At 41.8% G+C, this 12,789-nt stretch overlaps 1 protein-coding gene across 1 annotated transcript in view; it reads left to right on the forward strand.

Annotated features, from left to right (window-relative positions):
• The window catches only part of ERP29 (endoplasmic reticulum protein 29), a 248,128-nt gene that overhangs the window by 727 nt on the left and 234,612 nt on the right, over positions 1–12,789 (forward strand). The gene's annotated exons all lie outside the window — the stretch shown is intronic.

A 12,789-nucleotide genomic window follows, 5' to 3' on the forward strand; every position in this document is an offset into this window, starting at 1 on the left:
GCCTGTTCATCTCAATGTATGGTAGAAGTTGCAGGTGATTGCTATACATCGAATTTTCTAGATTTTATGGTTTGAACAGTGTTTTAAAAGCGAGAAGGATATTAAATGTTTTCCATGTGACGGACAGAGAATGTTTTGCTTTTTGTGTTTATATCGCGGACTGTCTTTAACATTTTAGTAGGTTACAGAAGGCCTATATTTTGGCTTTCCCCTGATTAAAATGGGTTGTATAGATGTTCGGTGTATGATGTAGACAATAATGACGACGAAAGACTAATCCTCTGGTTTTATTATTTGTGTTTATAATTGTACACTTTTTCACGTATCCCCTTTCCCGTTAGACATTGTTTTTAATGAAGCTGAAACTGATGGAACGTGATCTCGTGGGTTATTGCTAACTGTTAACCGTTGGGGTTATCTTGTGTCCGGTTAACGAAGGTTCTTTTGTATTAGAACATTACCCCGAGATGTGCAGTATCAAGAACTGCCCAAATTCCGCCCACTACTATACGTTTTCCTATAATTGCTAGTCGTACTGTGAATAAACATGAGATACCCAACGTGCGCGTTATCTGTTCTTCTATAAAACAATATACATGTAAACTATTTATAGTCCTTTGTGCAGGAACGCACATGGCCGAACTCTTTACTTGTATTGTTTTAATTACTGCTTCATAGCTCTTTGACATCCAATATTTATTTGCGGTACCATTTCCATGTCGTTCTTTTGGTCTGCAGATATGTATTCTTTAAAATGTGATTTTTTTTTTTTTTTTTTTTTGTAATGCCTGACTGCATTTATTTCGGGGCACAGTGGAACCGTAACGTTTAAAGTACAGTTGCAGTTGTTAACACTGACACATACCTCTCAATCTTTTAACGCCCCAAATCTGAACAAAGCCTAATAGAATGGGGGAAAAACTACCAAATATAGGGAGAGAATTTAAATACTGCTGTTATAAACTGAGAAAGTTGCTAGCGTTACAAGTTCTATTTTAGCATGCATTTCAAAAGAATGCAAACTGTGAAACTAAAATGTGTGTTGTTATTTACTGACTTCCATGTTCAGTAAGAAAGCTGGGGCAAAAGCAATAAAGCACATTAGGATGGGGGTGTAAAGTACTGCCCTTCGTTCCCACTAATACTTGAACCTGTCCTTGCATCTCTTAATTAAAGGACCTACAGTAACTAGCTTGCAATGGCCGTATGTCAAGAATGGCAACATTGTGTCTTCTGTATATCGAAAAATAAAAATTTGGGGGGAGGGGGAGGGGGGGGGTTAGCAACAAACAGTCACAGATGGAATATTCAGAGTAAGTGTTCAACAGGCTGCCGCATGATTTGCATGGCTTGTCACTCAGCCATACTTTGGCCAAAATATCCCTCCACTAGAAAACTTCAGCTGGACCACCCACCATCTCCCTCAAGAGACCATAATTTTAGGTGACTTCAATATTGATTTGCAGTCCTGTTGTGTCAACCATCCAACCCAGCATCTAAACCTTTATGGCTTCACCCAACTAGTCCAGTCACCAACCAGAATAAATAAAAACTTCAACAAATGCACTACCCTGGTTTGGATACTAGTCAGCAAAATTCCCCAGTCCTGTATAGCAGGCTGCCTATCAGATAGCCTCAATGATCATTCCCCAACATTCCTACTCAAAAAACGCCTATACCAAGTTAAACCTGTCATCTACCATCAAATACGTAAAAAAACTACACTTTAACCCAATCACATTCATCTCATCCTTCAAAGAATTCATCTCATCCTTCAAAGAATGTAACGGGCACCCTCTAAATTACCTCAGCCTAGATGTCGCAGTCCAATTTTTCAATAATTCCTTCTAAGCATCCTAAATAACCATGCCCCCATAAGACTTACCAGAACCAAAGCCCAACCATCCCCATGGCTACAGAAAACCACTAGGTCAGAAATGAAAAAATGAGATAAAGCCTGGGAACACTGGCGTAAAATCAAAACCCGCTCAGCTAGACAGAAATTCCTAGAACTATGCAATAGAGTCAAAAAGCTAATAAAGGAGGACAAAATCCAATACTACCAGTCTGCCCTCAACTCCTAACACAACCCCAAACAATTCTGAACCTTCATAAACTCCATCCTTCACCCAGGTAAAATCAATACCCCTACACCTAACATTCCTCACTTCTCAGAAAATATTGCTACCTCATTCAACACACTCTTCACACAAACTGTACTATCACTAGCTAGACAACATAACCCCCCTACCCTACACCTTCACCCAGTAATCTCCCCACACTCTTCTCATTTTCTCCCATTCCTACCTCCAACATAAGAAAACTCTTAACTAAACTTAAACCCACAAAATTAGCAGTAGACAACCTCCCAAGTGAATTCCTGCAAATTGCAGCTGACGCCTTAGCCTACCCAGTATCCATCTTGATTAACCGATCTCTTGTCAGAATGCTACGTCCCAACACTATAGAAAATGTCACACATCATTCCCCTTCACAAAGGCGGCCCCTCCACAGAGCTAACCAACTACTGCCCCACCGCGATTCTATCTCCAGTCTCCAAAATACTAGAGAGATGCATTCACTATCAAATCTCAGACTACCTCCAGTCTCCAAAGTACTAGAGAGATGCATTCACTATCAAATCTCAGACTACCTCCAGTCTCCAAAATACTAGAGAGATGCATTCACTATCAAATCTCAGACTACCTCCAGTCTCCAAAATACTAGAGAGATGCATTCACTATCAAATCTCAGACTACCTCCTTACTAACAATCTCCTTTCTAATACTCAATATGGTTTCCGACCAAACCATAGCACCACCACTGCCTTACTCTTTTACTAACACTATCCTTCACCATAAAAACAATGACTCTCTCTCCTCTTAATTTCCAAGACCCATTTAAAGCATTTGACATGGTCCTACACAAACAACTCCTCTCTGTACTCCGTAACCTATCCTTTTCCCAATCAGTCATCAACTGGTTTCAAAGTTACCTGTCTGACCGCCAGCAATCTGTTGTATGGCAAAATGACATATCTCCCCAACTACCTGTCTCTATTGGTGTTCCCCAAGGCTCCATCCTTGGACCCCTACTCTTCTCTATTTTCACCAATAATCTAGCCTCTGCCACCAAACATGGCACACTCGTACAATATGCAGATGACTCCACCATCATTTACTCAGCCCAGTCTCTACCTGAACTGCAAAAGGTCACACAGGATGCCTTTTCCTCTGTTGTAACTTGGCTATCCGATGCCCATTTAATACACAACCCAAACAAAACTAAACTCCTCATCTTCGAACCCACCAAACATACTCAAAATAACTCTCACTTTAACATCACAGCAAAAGACACCACTGTCCATCCAATAGATCACACCAAATTGCTAGGAGTTGAAATAGACAACAATCTCAAATTTGACATTCACATATTCATGATCATAAACAAAGTCCACCAAAAACCAGGAGCCTTATGTGATATTTTTAGGACACACATCTTCCTAAATCTTCTTTAATTGCATAAAACGGTTACTTTGCATCTGAAACACCCAAATGTTATAGAAAATAGCAGAAGTTCTGTTTTTTGCACTGGCTTTGGTTAATGGTCTGTGGAAGTACATTTCTACAAAAAGTGTACCACTCTGGGCATTTAAAAAGATAGCAACCCTAGATCACTGTTGGAAAGGGAGTATGTGTGTAGTGAGCATACACTGTTAACAAATGCATTTTTTTTGTCGTTCTGATCCCTAACCACATTAATAGCGTCTTCATGATGTCTGCGTTAATGTTATACCCCCTATTTCCCAGAAGCCGGTTCACTGTTCTGTTTCATCTGTATTGACTAACTTTCGTGTGAAGTTCCACATGTGACTTTCTACTAGTGCATTGTTAAGAGAAAACGTTTTAAAACATACTGTTATTTGTCTTTTTCCTGTTCTTGCAAAGTGAACATGTTATTTGTTGGGATATGCCTATCAAAGATGGGCCTCATCTGTGAACAAAATGCAGCATTGCTTATGAACCTGAATAGGTTCATAGGTTCATACTAGGCTATCTGCCCAAGGGCATTTATAAGCCTAGCCCATAGTTATGTGGCTTTCGCCACCCCTTTAGTTTGAATAAAACTATGCCTATTATTTTGCTGTGCCTCTGTCAAGCAGTGACACTGAAGTAATCCCTGGGGTATATCTGCGATCTCCCATCCATTGGTCAAGATTCCTCTTGAACAAGGCCAGCGAGGTGCTCTGCCTCACATGTACCAGGATTTTGTTCCACAGCATAGGAGTCTCTGGGTGATGAATCTGTCCCTCCAGCACGTTCTATTAATAACCGTGTCAAGGTTTAAGTCTCCCGCCCTTGTGGTTCTGAGGGATCTAGATTTTTTGAGGTGAAGCATATTCATCAAATCTGGGTTTGACATGGCCTTATATGTCAGGCACAGGTCACCTCTGAGCAAGCGGTATGAGACTGAATAGAGCTGGAATTCTTTCAGTCGGGCAGCATAAGACATATTTTTGAGACCCTTTATCCTTTTGGTGAGGAACTTTTGGGGTCTTTCCAGCTGCTGCAGGTGTCGGGTCAGATACATTCCGAATGGGGCATTGTACTCAATCATAGGTCTAATGAGTGATGAGTACAGGGGGACGATGACCTCCCTTGATCTAGATGTGAATCCCTTCATGATCAGGTGGGCAATGTAGAAGGTTTTCCTAACTACTTTAGCAACATGAGTGTCAAACGAAAGGCTACTGTCAACCTGGGTCCCCAGATCCCTGATGACTTCTGTGCTCAGTGGATTGCCACCTATATGGTAGCTAGGGGTAACCTTGTTTTTCCCGAAGGGTATGACTATGCATTTCTTGGCGTTTAACTTTAGGCCATGGCTATGGCACCAGTTATCCGTTTCTGTGAGGCCCTTCTGAAGGATATCTGTGTTAGATGTGTTTTCGACTATGGCGCCCAGTTTGCAGTCATCTGCAAACTTTGTCAGCCATAACCCTCCTGTGTTTGCTTGTACTTCAGAAAAGTAGATGCCGAACAAGAGTGGACCCAGGACTGAGCCCTGTGGGACACCACTTGTGACAGGCTTTGAGTCTGACATGGTTCCAGCAACTCTGACCCTGTGGGTTCTGTCACTTAGCCAGTTTGCAACCCATCTTGTGATGTATGGGTTTACATTCAAGCTGATGAGTTTTTCGATGATACCTGAGTGGGGTATTGTGTCAAGGCCTTTGCCAGGTCGAGGTAGGCTGTATGGACTGCCTTTCCCTCATCAATGGCCTTGGTGACTGTCTCGAAAAAGTCAACCAAGTTTAAAAGGCATGATCTGCCTTTGACAAAGCCAAACTGGGTTGGATCCAAAGTCTGCAAGTTCCCTATGTCTTTATTTATGAGTTCCATTATGATCCTCTCCATGGCTTTGCAGATAAGGCTTGTCAAGCTAATGGGACGGTAATTTCCAGGGTTGGTGGAGGCACCCCCTTGTGAAGTGGGACCACAGTCGCCGTGCGCCACTCCTTGGGTACGTATCCTGAGGTGAGGCTAAGATTAAACAGCTGTCCTAACTGCGGGTTTAATTCCTCATTGAGTTCGTGGAGCACACAGCCGGGGACACCATCCGGTCCCATGGATGCTGTGTTTTTGCCTTGGAGAGCAGTTCTCACCTGGGCGTTGGAGATGTTTGGGGGGCTACAATCCTCTGGTATAGATAATCTCTCCTTTTGGGGGAGAGGGGGGGAGAAGTTTGCACTGAACCTGTCAGCCAGTATGTTGGCAATGTGTGTAGGTTCAGTAATCTTCACATCATTTTGAACTAATTCTGAGCATATCTGGGAGTTTCCTCCTAGGTTTCTAACATAGCTAAAGAAGGCCTTATGATTGTCTTTTGAGTCCTTGGTGATTTTTCTCTCAAAATTTGCCTTGGATGATTTTATGAGAGCTCTTAGTTTTTTACTTATAATGATCAAAGGTGTCTTACCTTTCAAGGATTTTGCTCTATCTTGTAGTAGCTTCCTCCTTTTGTTGTACAGCTTGTTTATGGCTGGGGTCCACCAGACTGGACGCTTGCCTTTGGTACAAAGAGTCTTAGTTTTGTTTGGGATTGCCTGATCCATGCAGTCCTGTAGGTGCTGGTAGAAGGCATTTGTAAGTGATTCAGCGGTTTGAGTAATGTTTACCACTGGCTCAGGGGCCTTAAAGGAGACCACAATAGTTTTTAGAAATGTGAAGTCGGCTTTTGAGAAGTTTTTCACTGTGGTCTTTTTTATTTCAGGTGGGGGCGGGATGAGGACCTCCAGCGAGATTAGTTTATGATCTGATCTCACCAGTGAGGGGTATACTTCGGGTGTTGAACATTGTGATCCCATGTTCGTGATGATGAGATCAAGTATGTTTTCTCCTCTTGTGGGGATGGTGACTAGTTGTTCCATGGCATTTGAGTTTATGAACTCCAGGAACTGTTTTCTGCATTTCAGAATGAAGAGATTTGGTTATAGCTTGGTGAAGCCTGGGATAAGGGCGCACGGCCGAGTAAGAGTTAATTTACTGAAGCAGGCTGTGCGTCCTGGAAAATTTGAGCTACCATTGTTGAACTGAACATTCTGCACTTCTTGAACATTCTGTACTCACTGTTGGTTTGAGGTAATTTGTGATAAACATGTTTGTCCTATATGTTTTTCATAGCCAACTGTCAACGGTCAGAAATGTAACAAAAAGTTGTTTTGCTTGCAGTATAAAAGTTGATGTCAGTAAACACGTTGACCAGAGGAGATCATCTTGGCCAACATGCTGTGTAATCTGGTTAGCTGCTAATAAAGAAGTTTTTCATCACCTGAGGCAGATGCGACTCGTTTTAATTTTTCTTCTGACATTTTGGTCCTTTGGACCGGAAACCTGTACGAAGATACGGATCAGACCGACAGAGAGACCGAAAATCCTGTGCAGGTGAGGGTTTCTCATCTTAAGATTCCCTCGACTGAAAGCCCTCCAACTGATTTGTTGTTGAAAGGAGGCTGGCCACTCTCTGATCCTATCTGAGGGACGGTTTCTGAACGAAAAGGGGAAACGGAGTCTCATCTGGTTCAGGTAGGATGAAAAATAAATTTTCATTTAATTTAATCTTGTCGACAAGGGTTTTATTTTTAGTTAAGGGTGGGTAGGATTACTTAAGATTCTTTTGTTAGGATCACCCGTTAAGATAGCCCCATTTTATAATAAGCCCTGTAAAATAACTTTGATACAGTCCTAAAATAAGAAATCTAGGGGAAACGTGTTTGAGTTGCTGCAAGTGTGAGTGATGTCTGTTTAAATGTTGATGCTAAGTATATGAAAGGTTTAAACAAAAATAATGTTAAGTTTTTGAAAAAGTGTTAGTTGAAATATGATTTTGATGGTACCCTGAATAAGAATGCCTGTGCAAAATTGGTTAGAGATTTGAAAAGAGATGCAGGAACTAGAACTAAAAAGCAAAGACAATTGGGATTTCCCCAAGCACAAAAATGGTTAGAAGAAGCAAATAGACGAGCTACAAAAGAAAAACAGTGCCAGGAAAAAGAAAAAAATAAATCAAAAGGGATCACTGGTGCCAAGTGGAAAAGTAGCTTTATTTTTAGATAAGGAGGATGAGCATACAGTTTGTGCAGTACAAAGGCAGGCAACTGCCCCACCGTGTGGGGAATTGCTGCTGCCGTACCGGCGGAACCTCCTCAATATCAGTCTGAAGATGTGGGATCTGTACAGCAGGGTGGGTTATTGGCTGCTCAAGGAAGCGTTGTGACCCCTCCAACTTACCCGCAAATTCCCGTAGTACCCAAGGTTGCTTTGCAACAGGTAGACCAACCTATGCAGTTCAGGTCAGGACCAGCAGGGCAAGGATGTTGGGCCATTAAACTTTCTGACTACTCAGAAGCTCTTCCCTTAATACAAGTTGCAAACCCACAAGCAGGGGATGTTGGACAAGAGCCAACTATTTTAGTTTATCGTCCCTGGGCCAGAGAGGATATAAAACGAGCTACAGATGGTATTCCTCATCCCAAGGTTAATTTTCAAAAGTTTTCTGAGGACATAGTTGGTATGCGTTTGTTATCATCTAAATGGTTTAGAAGCAGAACAAGTAGTGCGACAAATCCTGGGTCCAGATTGGCACTTAGTTTGTGGTACTTGGACATGTAAGGCAGATGACGGCACTACATTAAAGCATAATTCTGGGGCGTTAGACACGCGAGTCACTGATCTGTTAAAGAGAATTTCTGATAAGTGGCGTCCAAGAGCAGATTGGATAGTAATAAATCAGTGCATCCAAAATGATGATGAATCTGTAGATCACTATACTGTAAGATTGACAGAAGTGTTCAATAACCATTGTGGAATGATGATTCCGCAGGATTAGACCAATGATAGTCCGTATGAACAGCAATTGAAAAATGCTTTTCTTAAGGGTTGAAGGGCTCTGATAAGTAGTTTTATAACTAAGCATATGGTAGATAATAGAACATGTAGACTGCAACCTTTGTTTGAATATGCACGGCATGCTAAGCGACATTTCAATTTAAAAAGGAAAGTACAAGTGTTAGCAAATGTTTTAAGTGCGGTAGACGTGGGCACTTCGCTGCTGACTGTGAAGAGTGGCAACATCCCCCACAGCTTATGAACAAGGGCTCCGCATGACTATATGATAGTAAAGGAAGGCGCCAAATTCATTATTGTGATTATTGTAGAGAAGAAGAAAGTGAGAATGATTGTGATGATGATGAGGCAGACACTCTCTGCGATGAATGTCAGAACACTCAGAAGGAAGGGTGGGATTGTGACTGTGAAGTCATAAACCTGGCAAATTTGGGTATTGCTATGCATCTAGATCAAAAACCCATGATAGAGTTTTTGGTTGAGGGACAGAAAGTGGAGTTTGTATGTGATTCAGGTGCATCGCGTACACTTTTGGGTCCAGCAGTTCTGCCCCTGAACTGTGAGACAGACTAATTTGTCCTTGTGAAAGCGGCAAACGGAAAAATCTATAAGGAGCCACTGTCACATCCTCTATTGTTCACAGATCCGCAAACAAACCAAACTGTTAGGTGTAGGGTAATTATATCGAAAGTTTGTCCAGTTAATTTGCTTGGAAGAGATTTGATGCATTCGTTTGGAATAGCGGTAATTCTCACACCTAAAGGCATTGAGGCGAAAAGGTTAGCGGATGGCTTGGTGGTACAGGGAGTACAAGACTTGTTTTACTGGTATAGCCAGGACTTGATTTCAAATGGGCCGGGGAGGGTTGATACAGATTTGATCAACCTAGCTTTAAGTAAATCTAGGAGTGGGTCACCGCAGGTTGCGGTGTACTTACATTGTACAATGTTCTACAGAAAGGCCCCTGGTCTGGATAAAGAATTTGAAAAAGAATTCTTTAAGCACAAACGTGCAAGGATAATTTTGAATGATATGTTTTGGGATACGCAAGGTAATACAGTAGTGACCTGTACTTTGACTAAGGAAATGAGTTCTTTATATCGCTCAGGTTATAGCCCACATATTTCAATTACTAAAGCGGTGGGGACACATTGGGTAGATTTGGCGAAAAAGGTAACAAATAGGGCAATGTCCGAAAGTCATTTGAAAGATCAGCAGATCCAGGTACAAAGATTAAATTGGGTGGCTTGGGCACAACCAAGTGTGCACTTCAGGGATGACAAAACAGAAACGGCATGACAAATCCTTCTAACTCAAGAGGAAGATAGTGCGTTGTGCCTTACCTGTAGATTTATGGTCAAAAGGTAAAGGGGATGTAGGACTGATGAAAACAGCAGGTGAAGTTTGTATAACTCCAAAGTCAGGTTTTAGACCTCGTAAGTACCAATACCCGCTAAGTAAACAAGCAGAGGAAGGATTTAAGCATCTAAAACAGGTAGGAATTCTTGTTGAATGCCCAGATTCGCCCTGCAATACTCTGTTGTTTCCTGTAAAGAAACCGGATGGGTCATGGAGGTTGGTTCAGGATTTACAAGCAGTTAATTCGGCTGTGATCCCAAGAGCACCAGTGGTCCCTGACCCCTATACATTACTTAATGATTTACTACCTCAGCACAGATATTTTTCTGTCATAGATAATAAGCAATGCTTTTTTCCCCATACCACTACATGAGAGTAGATTTTGGTTTGCATTCACTTATCAAGGTAAAAGATACACCTACACCAGATTGCCACAGGGTTATTGTGAGAGTCCGACAATATTCGCACAAGAAATGGCTGCAAATTTAGCTCAATTTGTTCCCCCAGAGGGAAGCCAGGTTCTGTTGTATGTAGATGATATTTTGTTGGCCTCACCCACGCAGGAAGGTTGTAAAAGGGATACCCTTGCCGCCCTTAGTTTTTTAGCTGAGCAAGGACATAAGGTAAATAAAGAAAAGTTAACAATTGTGGAAAGCACAAGTAAAGTACTTGGGTTATTTAATCTCGCAGGAAGGTAGACAATTGGAGAACAAAAGAAAACAAGCAATTCTTGAGGCACCTATGCCCACAACTAAGCGGGAGATGATGTCCTTTTTAGGTGTGACTAAGTTTTGTAGAAGTTGGATACCTAACTATGCTGAGGAAGTAGGGCCATTGACCGCACTAATCTACGACACTCCCATGGCAACTAAAAATGATATACAGTGGACAAATACGGCAATACAGGCATTTAATAGAATTAAGCAATTGATAGCAGGATCCTCTGTTTTGGGTTTTCCGAACTATTCTAAGCCGTTTATACAAATGGTTGATTGTAAGGGAGGATATATGACTTCGGTTCTGGTACAAGTACATGGGGATAAACAGAGGCCGATAGCTTTATACTCCTCTAGATTAGATCCTGTTGCAAGGGCATTGCCGTATTGTGTTCAAGCTGTAGTGGCAGCCGCCATGGCAGTACAAGCCTCAGCATCATTAGTTTTGTTTCACCCATTGCAATTGCGGGTTCCACATTCAGTTGCTACTATACTTTTGCAAGATAAGATTACCTTTTTCTCTCCTAGTCGACAATTTGTCATGTATGACAGTGCTGCTGACACAGCCTCATTTGACCATAGAAAGATGTACTACTCTTAATCCGGCGATACTTTTGCCGACTCCAGAAGAAGGTACTCCACACGTTTGTTTAGACAGCATTCATGACAAAGTGCTTCCCCGAACAGATTTAACGGATATTCCGTTGGTAGATTCTGATCTCGTTTTGTTTGTAGACGGATCAGCAAAGAAGGACACTGTAGGAAAAACACTAGTAGGGTATGCAGTCAACACAAGTTTTGGAGGCAAAAAGATTGTCAAACATACAAGCAGCTGAGTTGGTGGCTTTGACTCGAGCTTGTATCTTAGGGGAGGGTAAAAAAGTGACAATTTATACAGATAGTCAATATGCTCTCTCCTCTGTACATGTTTTCGCTCAACTATGGAAGAATAGGGGAATGGTTACTGCGACAGGCAAACCAATAAATCACAGAGATTTAATTTTACAGTTGTTAGATGCAGTGCAACTACCACTTCAGATAGCTATATATAAATGTTCCGCACATACCAACAGAAAAGGTCCTGTCTCTAGGGGAAATGCACTTGCTAATATGGCTGCAAAAAAGGCAGCTCAAGAAAATGATTCACTTTTACATGAAAATGATTTAGAGCCCGGACACCTCTTAGACTTAGAGACACTAAAAGTAATGCAAACATTGACAACACAGAAGGAAAAATGTTGTTTGGTAAAATATGGTATCACTCAGCAGGATGGGTTGTATAGGGCATCAGATGGCAAAATGGTATTACCCTCAAACCTTTTTAGGTATGCGGCATTGGTTAGCCATGGACCTGCCCATGTAGGAGTACAGACGATGATTCAGATAGTGTCTAAGGTGTTTTGGTGTAAAGGGTTTTCAACTTATGCAAAGCAATTCTATTTATCTTGTTTATTATGTGCAAAGTATCATGCTCAGGGGGGAGTTAAAAAGTCTCAGCAGGCATTCCCCACCCCTCCATATCCATTCCACACACTCTGTATGGACTTTATTGAATTGACACCCTCAGAGGGAAAAAGGTTCTGTTTAGTCATTATTGATGCTTTTTCTAAATGGGTAGAAGCTTTTCCAGTAAAGCACCCAAATGCACAAACAGTAGCAAAGCTTTTGACTACAGAAATAATTCCCTGATTTGGTTTACCAAGACGCATTTACAGTGATAATGGGTCTAATTTTGTTAACCAGATTGTTCAGAAGTTGGGTCAAGTGTTTCAAACTGATCTTAAACATCATTGTGCTTACCATCCCCAATCAGCTGGACTGGTGGAAAGACACAACGGTGTCTTGAAGAGTAAGCTCCGCAAACTGATGGCAGAAACGCATAGATCATGGACTGCGTACCTTCCTTTGGCACTCCTGTATATGCGAATCTCACCTTCCTACAAAGGACTTACACCATTTGAACTTTTGTTTGGGAGACCATATTACGTCCCGCAGTGGCAAGGATTGTTGCCAGCGGAACGTGAGGGGGGTGAGGATCTAGCGGATTATATGAAGAAGCTGCTAAATGTCAAATCTCTTGTAACCAATGACTCCTTTGCAGATTCCAGAAATGAAACCTCGTTAAGCGTGGCACCCGGGGACTGGGTGTGGATCCGAATTGTGAAGAGAAATAATTGGTCATCCCCCAGGTGGGAAGGCCCATACCCAGTACTAATCTCGACACCTACGGCTGTAAAGATCGCTGAGAGGACTTCGTGGATTCATATCACCCACTGTAAAAAAAAAAAAAAAAAAAAACTCAAGGCTCT

Source organism: Protopterus annectens, chromosome 4.part0 (genome assembly GCF_019279795.1).
Source record: "Protopterus annectens isolate FY-2018-M chromosome 4.part0, PAN1.0, whole genome shotgun sequence".
In the NCBI taxonomy this organism is placed as follows: Eukaryota; Metazoa; Chordata; order Ceratodontiformes; family Protopteridae; genus Protopterus; species Protopterus annectens.